At 43.4% G+C, this 14,053-nt stretch overlaps 1 protein-coding gene across 1 annotated transcript in view; it reads right to left on the bottom strand.

The window, feature by feature from the left end:
• The window catches only part of LOC117879994 (L-threonine dehydratase catabolic TdcB-like), an 89,970-nt gene that overhangs the window by 72,522 nt on the left and 3,395 nt on the right, over positions 1 to 14,053 (bottom strand). The gene's annotated exons all lie outside the window — the stretch shown is intronic.

The raw sequence follows: 14,053 nt of genomic DNA, 5'->3' as shown, positions 1-14,053 counted from the left end.
CCTTCTTTCCTTTTTTAAAGATGGGCACTACATTAGCCTTTTTCCAGTCTTCTGGGACCTCCCCCGATCGCCATGAGTTTTCAAAGATAATGGCCAATGGCTCTGCAATCACATCTGCTAACTCCTTTAGCACCCTCGGATGCAGCGCATCCGGCCCCATGGACTTGTGCTCGTCCAGTTTTTCTAAATAGTCCCGAACCACTTCTTTCTCCACAGAGGGCTGGTCACCTTCTCCCCATACTGTGCTGCCCAGTGCAGCAGTCTCGGAGCTGACCTTGTTCGTGAAGACAGAGGCAAAAAATTCATTGAGTACATTAGCTTTTTCCACATCCTCTGTTACTAGGTTGCCTCCCTCATTCAGTAAGGGGCCCACACTTTCCCTGACTTTCTTCTTGTTGCTAACATACCTGAAGAAACCCTTCTTGTTACTCTTAACATCTCTTGCTAGCTGCAACTCCAAGTGTGATTTGGCCTTCCTGATTTCCTGCATGCCTGAGCAATATTTTTATACTCCTCCCTGGTCATTTGTCCAATCTTCCACTTCTTGTAAGCTTCTTTTTTGTGTTTAAGGTCAGCAGGGATTTCACTGTTAAACCAAGCTGGTCACCTGCTATATTTACTGTTCTTTCTACACATTGGGATGTTTTTTTCCTGCAACCTCAATAAGGATTCTTTAAAATATAGCCAGTTCTCCCGGACTCCTTTGCCCCTCATGTTATTCTCCCAGGGGATCCTGCCCATCAGTTCCCTGAGGGAGTCAAAGTCTGCTTTTCTGAAGTCCAGGGTCCGTATTCTGCTGCTCTCTTTTCTTCCTTGTGTCCGGATCCTGAACTCGACCATCTCATGGTCACTGCCTCCCAGGTTCCCATCCACTTTTGCTTCCCCTGCTAATTCTTCCCGGTTTGTGAGCAGCAGATCTAGAAGAGCTCTGCCCCTGGACCTAGTTGGTTCCTCCAACACTTGCACCAGGAAATTGTCCCCTACACTTTCCAAAAACTTCCTGGATTGTCTGTGCACTGCTGTATTGCTCTCCCAGCAAATATCAGGGTGATTAAAGTCTCCCATGAGAACCAGGGCCTGTGATCTAGTAACTTGTGCTAGTTGCCGGAAAAAAGCCTCGTCCACCTCATCCTCCTGGTCTGGTGGTCTATAGCAGACTCCCACCACAACATCACCCTTGTTGCTCACACTTCTAAACTTAATCCAGAGACTCTCAGGTTTTTCTGCAGTTTCATACCGGAGCTCTGAGCAATCATACTCCTCTCCTACATACAATGCAACTCCCCCACCTTTTCTGCCCTGCCTGTCCTTCCTGAACAGTTTAACACGGAAGTTGGGGAAAGTGGGTTGGAGGTGACAGTGGGGCACAACGGAAAGAGTTTTGGGACAAGGGCTGTAGGGGGGGTGGCGTTTGCGTTTGCAGTACTGCTCCTCTTTCTGCATGGCTACCAGCTCCTGGACAGCGTCTGCTTGGTGCTTCAGGATGCTTATGAGCCTATCAGTGCTTTGCTGCTGGTGCGCGGTGCTTTGCCGCCGGTGCGCTGCGTTTTCCTGGCGGATCCTGCTTTCTCTCTCCCTCCCGTCCTGTGCTTTCTCATTCTCTTTAATAGATTGCCACATCACTTCTTGCAGCATGTCTTCTTTGCTTTTTCGCGGTCTCTTCCTGAGTCTTTGCAGTCTCTGAGCAGGCGATAAGAGGGACGGCTGAGGTCTCAAGGTTGATGCAGCTGTATAGGCAAAACGCAACATTTAACAGAGGCAGCATTGTTTATACCAGACAAAGTAATGATTCCCCCCGCACTTAAGGAGTAGAAAACACACAGGGTCTACACAATAGCATAATTTTCCCGTCCGAAACAGAGCACACATATCCCATGGGAGCCTCAAAATGGTGAGTAATGGGGACTGATTGTTTCAGGGCTGCACTGTCCTCTGGGTTTCTGTGCGTCGGGGAGAGCCAACAGCTTCAGGGGGCACCTACACTGAACACTGTCCCAACATTTTCCACAGGAATTCGTCCTGGACGATATCTCGCTGCTGAGGGTGACCTGGGAAGCAAGGGAGGGTCTTCTACTGCAATGCGGCTTCCATCCTGGCCCATATGCAGCTTGCCTCTGTGCAGCAATGGTCTCCCTGCCCCTCACGGCACAGTGGCGCGGACACGTTAGCCTGGCTGGGACAAGGACCACGGTGGCTCTCCCGATAAACCTGCACAAGTGCATTGCTCACGTTCTGGATGAGACATTCAAAGAGATTACCGAGGCCGATTACCGCGATGTGATAAACCACATCAATGCACTATTCCGCATCTAGGCATGCATGCCTAACCCTCCTCTCCCAAAGAGCCCGCACCGAAAAAATTCCTTCCCGAAAAAAAACTGCTTACCGGGAACGTGCTCTTCTGTTTGTCCTCCACCAAGTACCAGCCGCTGCGACTGGCTACCTTCCTCCTTGCTTGAGAAGAGCTGCTGGCTGCATGGCTCCAGGGATTCCGGGGTGTCTCCATCCGGCCCACCACCATCACTCCCGTTTTCCTCCTCCTCCCCGCCCCCACACCAGCTCTGAAGTGTCCATGGTGGTGCTTGGAGTGGAGGTGGGGTTAACCCCAAGTATCGCATCCAGCTCTTTGTAGAATCGGCAGGTCGCGGGGGGAGCACCCAAGTGGCCGTTTGCGTCGCGGGCTTTGCGGTAGGCACTCCGCAGCTCCTTCACTTTAATCCTGCACTGCAGGGCGTCCCGGTCATGGCCCTTTCCATCATGTCCTTTGATACCTTCCCGAAGGTATCGTAATTCCTACGGCTGGAGCACAGCTGGGACTGGACAGCTTCCTCCCCCAAACACTGATGAGATCCAGCAACTCGCTATTGCTCCATGCTGGGGCTCGCTTGGCGCATGGAGGCATGGTCACCTGGAAAGATTCGCTGGTAGCACTCCACACCACACCGGGCTGAGCAAACAGGAAGGGGATTTTTAAAATTCCCGGGGAATATAAAGGGTCGGTCACATGGTTGGTTACCTGAGGCCAGGGCAGTAGAGTTTGACCAGAGTGGCTACTGCCGAATAATTCTGGAGGCCATTCACAGCGCATTGGGCGGCCACACTGGCGCTGCAGCGGCAGTGCTGCACTTGCTATTCCTCTCAAAGAGGTGGAGTACATGCAGCGCTGCAACCACGGAGATACAGCGCTGCAAATGCCTTGCCAGTGTGGACGGGGAGTGAGTTATAGCACTGGGGGAGCCTTTACAGCGCTGTAACTCGCAAGTGTAGCCAAGGCCTTAGTTATGTGATGTGTTGTGTTGTGTTGATAAGAGCTCAAAAAGCCTTCATTTATGATGCATTGCTGCTTAGATGTGACAACAGAAACCATGAATGATTGTGCACTTTGCTGAAAGCAAATAAATGTTTTGGCTCAGTGTTAGACAATACATCAGGGCGGATTTGGAAATGGAACACTAAACTCTTTGCTTTCCAGTCAGCACTAGTAGTCTCAAGGTAAAGTACTTAATGGTTCAAAGTCTCTTACCCTGTTCTAGACTCTCATTGATCTAAATCCTCTTTCCTATCCTCCTGATGTGTCTGATTAAAACACTTAGCTTTGAATCACAGTTCAAGCTGTGCTTAAAATCAACTTGGTTGGCCCAATGCCAGGCAGGCCTCATTTTCTGTTGGTGCAACTGTGGCAACACTGAAATAAACCAAATGTCTGAATTGGGGTGGGGGAACAGCTGTGCAAAATGTATGCCTATTTGGCACATAGGCCAATAACAATAATGAAGGGACCCTGACAAAAATGTACACAAACAGGAAATAAACCTAAGAAATAGGTAACCTATAAGTACAGTACCAGAATCAGACTAAGAAATGAGCAAGATCGGGTAAGTGGACTACCTGTGCAAGTTTCCGGATCATAGCTCTTGGGTTAAAAAAAAATAGTTTACCTGGATCCTTTAATCTCATTGCTACCCACTATCCACCTTGCTTTTTGGTTGGTCTGCTCTCTATAATCATTCCCACTCATGAGTTAACTAGTCTAGGATCAGATCTTGCAGCCTTCGTGCAGTCAGATCTCCTGCTAACTTCATAAAGGCTGAAAGATCAGGCCCCTTATACGGACTATTTCCAGGAAGGAAATATGGTGCCCCCCCACTGCCCAGTCTTACAATACCCAGTTACCCACATGGGGCAGAACATTTTCTACTGCCTAGTCTACCACATTTTCCTTTTTTAACTTCAGACCATTGCTTCTTGTCTTACCATCTTTTGAGGTGAAAAAGAGTTCCCTTCCTTATTTGAGAGACAGAGAGAGAGAGAGAGAGTGTATATTCCTTCCTTGAAATTATTCATAGGCTTATTACAATTCGTATCACCTCCTCTTCTCCTATCCTGACTCTTCATTTCTTGAGCATAATCAATTAGCTCCCCGGTTCTCTCCTGTGTATTTTATCTTCCAATCTGTATAATATTTAGTGCTCTGGGAATTCTCTGTATCAGCTTTCCTCAGTGGCAATGTTAGTAAGTGACCTTAGAAGTGCATTAGCTTTCTAAGTAAATATCACAAACATTTTTAAAGAGTTATGAATGCCCTTGAATTACTATTTGGGTCACAGCAGCGTCCATAGATATTAATGCAAAATAACTACTGATAAATAGGTGAAGCCACAACAACTAGGTCTGTGTGTACCTTCCACTGAATTCCAATGGGGGGGTTCTACATTTAAGACCCATAAAATTAGCCACACAGGACCATGTGAGGACATCTGTACATTTAACTTTGTTTTGGCAAAATGCTGCCACACAAATATTTTATCAGCGTATGTACGAAACTAGTGTTATCGTAAAACTATAATTGATGTACCAAAACTTCACATTATAAGCAGCATCTAGCATTCTAAATAATGCAGAGCTTCACATGAAAGCCCTCGCTTTATTTCACTTCCTTAATCTTAGTAATTATTTGTTCATTTCAATTTCAGCATTTATTGGAATCACCACTGTGTCCCTGGCAGAACCATCTATACTTGAAATCGTAAAGAACTGGTGTATATTTCTGTAATGATTAGTGCATCTTAAGAAATACATTGTCTTTTTTAGAAAGAAACCTCAAGAGAAAAGGACGGAGGGAGGATCATAATTCAGATTATGCATCTAGCTCCTAACAACATGAACCAAAGCCTTGGCTCCTGCTAATTTAGATCTTTTATTAGGTAGTTTAAAGTGTGTCAAGTTTTTTTATGCTGTGGACCACATTTTAATAGAGAGTTTCATGGCTATCTGCATTTCTACTCATGATCACAAACCATCTGTGTGGCAAATGTGGCAGTTGTTTCCGAGAAATAGTCTTTGGGAAAGTATTTAAATGCCTTTTCATGCAGGTTTGTGGCTGGAAATAAGGAGAAGCCAGTGCTGTATGATCAGCCAGCTCTCGTTTGACAATTTTAGGCTTATTCTACGTGCCAATGCTGGTCAGGAGCCCTTATGTGATTAACTACGTAACTAAGAAAATATCAGACACTCACATTCTCTGCTCAGCAAAGTTATGAACTGAAGTTCCCAGGCTTGTCCTTTGAAGGCATTGTGCAGGTTTCCTTTGAGGACAAAGACTGAGAGGTCAGATATGAAGGGATCACTTTGTGAAAATTTCCCACTTCACTTTACATGGTGTTCTACAGCACACGTGAAGCCCTTGCCTGTACTTAATCTGTCATATCTTGCATTTAGCTTGGACATTCTGGTTACCTTCCCCAGAATTGAAGAGCTCTGCAAAGCTCATAAGCTTGTCTCTCTTACTAACAGAAGTTGATCCAATTAAAGATATTACCTCACCCACCTGGTCTCTCTCACATACTGCAACCACCACAGCTACAACAATATGGCTAACATGTCTCCTACTACCTATTTTAAAGGATTCATTGCTTGCTTCTGTTATATGCCACCTGAAACATGACATGTGCTCGCTGTATGTTATCAGAAGATGGGTAAAAATTAACCCCTTTTCTGCTGGTTTCTGCCTCTTAAAAAATGCTACTGGAACATTACAGGTAACATAGCAGGAACATGAGGGAGCATTGGAGGTGTCTTTTATTCACTATGCACATTTTCATTGAAATGGCTCATTTGGTCCCTCCCTTTGGCAAGACATTCCCTTTTCTGAATCAGTCTGTGACCTCCTGTAACTATGGAAAAGGGAGCATAGGCCAATGGTTAGAGTCCAATTTAGGAGTCAGATTCAGGTTCTATTCCCAATTCTACATCTAACCAGCTAAATGGCCTTGGATAAGTTTGTATGATATCCTGCACCTCAGTTTCCCCACGTGTTAAGTGTTATCTATGTTGTGAGGCTTAATACACTCATGGCAACTGCTATAAAATGCAAAGTAATACAGTGCTCAGTCTCATTGGTATTTGACAACACGACTTCCCTTCCTCCACAGCAAGAGAACCTTAACTTGCTGTATGCATGTCCTACAGTCACCTAAGCCTCTCTCAGCAATCAATTTCTCATTCTTGTGATGAAAAAGGTTCTTCCTGCACTTTCAGTTGTTTTCCACTTTGACAAGTGCAATTTACAAAGCTAACCTGCCAAAGACCCTAGCAATCTAATCCTGATTTCTGGGTTACTCAGATAATTCCCTGACTAGTTTTTCTGCAGTATGAAATGCCATGGATCCATTTTACCATTTGGTAACCCTGGAATACTCCACATTAGTGACGGGTCGCACTCTTGTATGATCTAAAGTTGTATTATACAGGAAGTGTGTAACAAACGGGTGCAGTCTATTTAATAGAAAATATTCTTTATATTTAGTAAGCAGCATGCTTAGAACAGGGGACTGGAACTCACAAATTCTACTTCTGCTTCAGTCATTTAGACCTTAGTTAAGTCAAGTTCTCCAGACCTAAGTTTACCCCTCTCTGATGTAGGTATAACTAATATTCACTGATACCGATAACACTGGTCTACAATTTTTGAGAAGTCGTCTGCTTCAGAGATAAAATGTGCTATTTATTATGTATTTTGATGTGCTGAATTCAAATATGACAATTAAAACAACTGATTGGCTACTGTTTCTAAGATATTTAAGTTTTTACATTTTATGTCTATGTATATTGTGTAGATAGTAGAGTTTAAATCATAAATTGTAAATCTAGGTCTTTTCATGTGTTTATGGTTGCTTTACATGATAATATTTCACCTGTCCTGTTTATGTAACACTTTAAAAATCAGCAAAAGGGTTATATAAATCAAATTTATTATGAAACAAAAGGCAAAAAACTATTATGTACATAGTTTAGTCCTATTCAGTGTCTACTCGGCGCTTCTTGGCTTGTCTCTTGTATTCATTAAATGGAGCATCTCTTGTCACTGTCCAGCAATAGTCTGCAAGCATTGATGGGCTCCATTTGCCCTGATTGCAACAATGGAGAAACGCTATGTCCTGGTGAAATCGCTCGCCGTGCTCATCGCTCACTGTTCTGCAGTTCGGTGGAAAAAAATCTAGATGAGAGTGCAAAAAATATATCTTTAGTGACATGTTGCAACCAAGGCTTTTGTATGCCTTGAGGAGGTTTTCCACCAACAACCTGTAGTTGTCTGCCTTGTTGTTTCCAAGAAAATTTATTGCCACTAACTGGAAGACTTTCCATGCCGTCTTTTCCTTGCCACGCAGTGCATGGTCAAATGCATCATCTCGAAGAAGTTCACGAATCTGAGGACCAACAAAGACACCTTCCTTTATCTTAGCTTCACTTAACCTTGGAAATTTTCCACGGAGGTACTTGAAAGCTGCTTGTGTTTTGTCAATGGCCTTGACAAAGTTCTTCATCAGACCCAGCTTGATGTGTAAGGGTGGTAACAAAATTTTCCTTGATTCAACAAGTGGTGGATGCTAAACACTTTTCCTTCCAGACTCCAATGACTGTCAGAGTGGCCAATCTTTCTTGATGTAGTGGGAATCTCTTGCACGACTATCCCATTCGCAGAGAAAACAGCAGTACTTTGTGTATCCAGTCTCCAGACCAAGCAAGAGAGCAAAAACCTTCAAATCGCCACAAAGCTGCCACTGATGTTGGTCATAGTTTATGCACCTCAAAAGTTGTTTCATGTTGTCATAGGTTTCCTTCATATGGACTGCATGACCAACTGGAATTGATGGCAAAACATTGCCATTATGCAGTAAAACAGCTTTAAGACTCGTCTTCCATGAATCAATGAACAGTCTCCACTCATCTGGATCATGAACGATGTGGAGGGCTGCCATCACACCATCGATGTTGTTGCAGGCTACAAGATCACCTTCCATGAAGAAGAATGGGACAAGATCCTTTTGACGGTCACGGAACATGGAAACCCTAACATCACCTGCCAGGAGATTCCACTGCTGTAGTCTGGAGCCCAACAGCTCTGCCTTACTCTTGGGTAGTTCCAAATCCCTGACAAGGTCATTCAGTTCACCTTGTGTTATGAGGTGTGGTTCAGAGGAGGAGGATGGGAGAAAATGTGGGTCCTGTGACATTGACGGTTCAGGACCAGAAGTTTCATCCTCTTCCTCGTCTGACTCAAGTGAGAATGATTCAGGTGCATCAGGAACCGGCAGTCCTTCTCCGTGGGGTACTGGGCATATAGCTGATGGAATGTTTGGATAACGCACAGTCCACTTTTTCTTCTTTGACACACCTTTCCCAACTGGAGGCACCATGCAGAAGTAACAATTGCTGGTATGATCTGTTGGCTCTCTCCAAATCATTGGCACTGCAAAAGGCATAGATTTCCTTTTCCTGGTCAACCACTGGCGAAGATTTGTTGCACAAGTGTTGCAGCATGTGTGTGGGGCCCACCTCTTGTCCGGATCTCCAATTTTGCAGCCAAAATAAAGGTGATAGGCTTTCTTAACCATAGTGGTTATATTGCGCTTTTGTGATGCAAAAGTCACTTCACCACAAACATAGCAGAAGTTATATGCACTGTTCACACAAGTACGAGGCATCTCTGCTCACTTTGGCTAAACAGAAATGTGTCCCTTTGCAAAATCAAACACTGACAAATAAGAGAGCACGACACTGGATGATTTCTAGAGCTGATATAGGGCAATTTGTTCAGCAGAGTGATGTAAGCTTCGTTATGATTGCATCACCCATGACTTCTAGGAATAACACGATGCAATTCATATCATGTATGACGCAATACCAGCTTCAGATTGCATCATTCATTGTTTTGCCTAAAAAGCAAATACTGTCCAAACCCAGTCATAGATTTATTCATAGATCCAGTCAAAGATGTATTTTAGTCATTTCTGGTTTAAATTGAGATCCCTTCCCTTTATAACTCACTTATCCTCCGCCATTCCCAAGTCAAGGGTCGTATATACTGACCCAATAACATATCTTAAAAACTAGAGCCAATCAACAATTTTAAGCATCATTTTCGTTCTCAGTGACCCAGAATTAGTAAAGTTTGACTACATGTATTTCAGAAGCATTTTGGCTGTAGAGCAGTGTAATATTTCACAGGGGTGTTCTGCGTCCTAATGAGGCTTCATAAAGCGCTGAGATCCTCAGTCTGAGGCTGGTTAAAAATGCAAAGTGACAATATTACTCAATTGTTTTCCACTTGAACCCTCTATTTTCCTGTCAGTTTCCCGGCCCACCTAGTTGATTACTCACAAAACTCTGAAGCAACTGCTGCACACAGCTTGGAGTCATCATTAGATTCTTAGCCAGTTTTGGCAAATACACTAAGCTAGATTGTATTGGCACCAAGAAGACCTAGGAGCAACATTTCCAATTACTGACTCACTGCTGGCTTTCAACACAGTACAAAATGTATTGTTCTAAAGGGGGCTGGCTCCAAAGAGGTCTGCTACATTATCCTAAGATTTCTCTCTTTGTCCCTGTGACAGTATGTGTGTATACCGTTATGCATGCAGTTATTCTCGGCAATACATTATGTAACCATTTGTTTTTTTGCTTATTTCCACACTGTCAGCTGTTGGTGTAGTCATGTTGGTCCCAGGCTATTAGAGATAAGGTGGGTGAGATGGTATCTTTTATTGGACTAACTTCTGTTGGCAAGAGAGACAAGCTTTTGAACTTACATTGAGCTCTTCTTCAGATTCAAAGAGCTCTGTAAGCACGAAAGTTTGTCTCCTTCACCAACACAAGTTGGCTCAATAAAAGATATTGCCTCACCCACCTTGTCTCTCTACTGTCATCTGCAGAGTTGTACTTCAGTGTCAGAAAATAGAGAGCTTTATTGAAATGATGTAAAGCTTCATGCGCAAAGTATAGATAGTAGACAACAACACTAGTTCAGTTCAACTGCTATATTGCTGCTTATGACAGTGATACTGTCTAGCAGGCTGTAATGTGAAGGCACTCACAACGCAGGCTTTAGCCCACAGAATCTTGCAATGTTGATCAAAGTGCTCTCATGTAGAATATGTCTTCACTGGAGACTGCAGGTGCTAGGATGCCGCATTCCTGCTGCTTAGAAAACAAATGTGTATGGCTGCCAACATGACCCTTGATTAGGCAAATACTGACTGCCCCGTCTGAATTGTAGTCGGTGTCTTTTTATTCACTCTTTTTCTTTGTAATTAGACTGGAAGTTCTTTCATCTTTTCAGAGGATCTGAACGGTTTTCCCATTCGTGTTCATTTCTTAAAGTAAGGACTGAAAAATAAAGCACTTCTTATATTTCTGTGCTTTGTACCTGGGGGTTTCCCACCCTCTCTCATTGGCCTATTATATATATTTTCATACAAAAATTAGCAGATAAGAGGAACAGTTTGTGTGACATTCTAAGTGTTAAGGTGAGTTTAGCGCTGGTGAAATCTCTGGTCCTCGGACCTTTACTTATTCCCAGAACAGGTTACAGTAGCAGCAATGCAAACTTCCCCCACAAAGATCATCCCATGGGTTGCAATGGTGCCCTGGAGGGACCCACCCCTGAAGGCAAAAGGTCAGTTTAGTTTCCATGTCTATTCAACCCGCAATCTCTTGCCTGCAGATGCCAACAAAGGGGGACAGGTGTCCAGTGAGACCTATCTAGTGCACACTGGAATGGATCCAGAACAAAACCCCTCATTTTACATACAAACCGCTTTGATAACTTCTGGTCATTACCAGCCAACCACCATTAGCTAAGTTTAGATGGGGGAGGGGAGACAATTCTCAGAGTACCTATAGGCATGTCTCCTTGGTTTGATCAGCAAAATGATCTCCTCCTAGTGATGAAATAGCTTTTATCCATATCAGCTCAGGAGAAAGCTCATTGTACTTCACCCCCTTCTCTCTAGTGAAGGATGCTTTTCTTTCCCTAGACGTTGCCACAACATTTCTGTTCCTGGGGTGATTTCCCTTTGAAGCCTATCACTGCATCTCCTTCCCTGGTCATAGGGGACTCCACATCAGACAAAATCCTTGCCCAGGACATGCCCAACCCTAACTTCAGTCAGCCCTTTTACAAGAGATCAGACCCAGGAACGCTACTGATGTTTCTCTCATTGCAGTACAAAATCTGCCTACAGATGTCCCCTCTTTACTTCATTCCTCCTCCCTACAACTCAGCAATATCATTGAGCATTTATTTCCTTCTTTTACCAAGCATTGGACTTGTTCAAGTGAAAGAGAGAGAGAAAAGGTTTATGCAAACATCATTGGCCAGTGGTATGTTGGGAACTTCACAACAGCTGGATTTTGTACAAACCCATATTCACATGATCTAATTAGTTTCTCATGTTATGCCATTGCCAAAATGAATACACTGGAGAATGGTAATTAGTAGCTTACTTTCCAGAGAACTGCATCTGTAACATTCTGTTTTCTCTGTTCCAAAAACTTCCTTCCACTCTTCTGTTGAAGAATTTACTTAATCAGCTTAGTCATGTATGTGCTGTGCTTTTTTATCTAGTAAGTCACTTTGTTGCTAATTACGTGCTCTTTGCCTGTATTTTTGTTCTAAGGCCTAGATCTGTAAAGAGTCTTGGGTGCTAGCCAGTTTTAGGGACAACTGCAATCCACAAAATCCCTGCTTGGTGGCCACCTAACTCTGCAGACACCTAAACTCACAGAATGCCTAAATTTCCTCTGTAAATATTCCTTAAGTGCCTAAATTTCTGCCACTGCGCATCACACTGCTGCCTCACTCCTAGCTCCCAGATGCCTCTCTTATGTCTAAGATTCCGCACGATTCTCAAGCCAGGTGTAGATAGGAGAGTGCCCTAACCACCGGACTATAAAATCACTATTATACAAAGTGGAACAGCTTCAACAAGAGAGATCGAGAGAGAGACCACCTAGCAATATTGTATAGTTCAGCTGCTCGGTCCCAAGAATTGACCTCAAATACAGCAAATGAGAGAGACCAAACTCTCCACTGTCTGCAACAGCATCTCTCAAAGGACATCAGCATAACAAAACTAAAGGCAGCATTTCTTCAGAGTAAAAATTTGTGTGCATGCTAAGAAAGAGCATTTGTAAGATTATGTACAACAGCACCACCTGGCTTATACCACATCAAAGTGGGGTAGATTAAAGCGGGCTAGGTAATTTCTAGTGCAAGGCAGCAGGATCCACACAGATTTCCCTTGTGCACTGCAGGTGAGCATGGAGTAGACTCAGGGCCGGTGCAAGGATATTTTGCACCTAGGCAAAACTTCCACCTTGCACCTCCCCTCCCCGAAATTATGCCCCAGACAATTTTTTCTATCTGCCATGAGGCTGCATCAGCTGAAAATGAAAAAAAAAAATTATTCCTATCAGTTCTTTTTCTTGTTCACTATTAAAAGCAAAGGATAGAGAATACATGTCACTTACTAACTGTGAAAAGAACAGGCGTACTTGTGGCACCTTAGAGACTAACAAATTTATTAGAGCATAAGCTTTCGTGGGCTACAGCCCACTTCTTCGGATGCGTGGGTTGTAGCCCACGAAAGCTTATGCTCTAATAAATTTGTCAGTCTCTAAGGTGCCACAAGTACTCCTGTTTTTTTTGAGGATACAGACTAACACGGCTGCTACCCTGAAACCTTACTAACTGTGAGTCACTATTTGAATTTCATCAACTGTTTGACATAAACATTAATTAAGAGATCAAGATGACTTTTCCTTAAAATTAAGCAACGTTGATTGTAAGTGGAAATACACCCTTTTTAGTCGCGTATACATCCTTCCTTCATTCTTTCATATCAAAATCTACTGCATTTTATTCTACCATCCTGAAAAGCATCCAAGAAAAATACTAACTCTGCAGGCTCAGTATGACAACAGGATTTTCAGTGGGTCCCACCCAGAACAGATGTTATGTTATCATAGCCACTCTTCGCTGAAGTGGCTTTTGTAATTTTTTTCCCGTGTGTTCATTTTCCTTCAACAAAGAATAATGCTTTACTTGTACATATCCCCCTTTTCCAAGAATCGCAACGCACTTTACAAACATTAAGTAAGCTTCCCGGTCCTGTGAGGTAAAGTAGTATTTTGTTTCCACTTTGCAGTTGGAATCTGAGTGATAGAGGGTTTAAAGTGATGTGCTCAAAGTTACACAGGAATTCTGTGGCAGAGTCCAGATTAGAGCCCAGCTGAACCCAAACCATAGTCCCATACACTAATCACTGGCCCAGCCGATACAGGCTAGCCCCATTTGACAAAAATATATGTTTGGTAACAGTTAGTTGTGATCCTGTTAAAAGATAACCAAGTCTTCAAGACAAGCCTTCCTTGGCACTGAAATTTTCATGCATGACAATATCAAAGACAAATATCATGATTTAGGTTAGTATTTAAGACGGCTGCAAAACTGAAAATTCAATGCGGTGAGCCCCAAATTAGGTCCAGCAGTATTTTTAAGACATTAGGCAGAAAGAACAACTACTAATAGAGGCAGTGTTGGCAAGAGCACTGGTCAGGGATTCAGAAAACCTGGGGTCTGCCACCGGCCTACTGGTTGATTTTGGGCAAGTCATTTCCCCTCTGTGCCTCTGTCTGTAAAATGGGGTAATGATAACCTTTGTAAAGTTCTTTGAGATCTATGGATGAAAAGCCCTACACAAGAGCTAGA

This window comes from Trachemys scripta, chromosome 7, assembly GCF_013100865.1.
Source record: "Trachemys scripta elegans isolate TJP31775 chromosome 7, CAS_Tse_1.0, whole genome shotgun sequence".
Lineage (NCBI taxonomy): Eukaryota > Metazoa > Chordata > Testudines > Emydidae > Trachemys > Trachemys scripta.
This window is presented reverse-complemented; position numbering and strand designations above follow the sequence as displayed.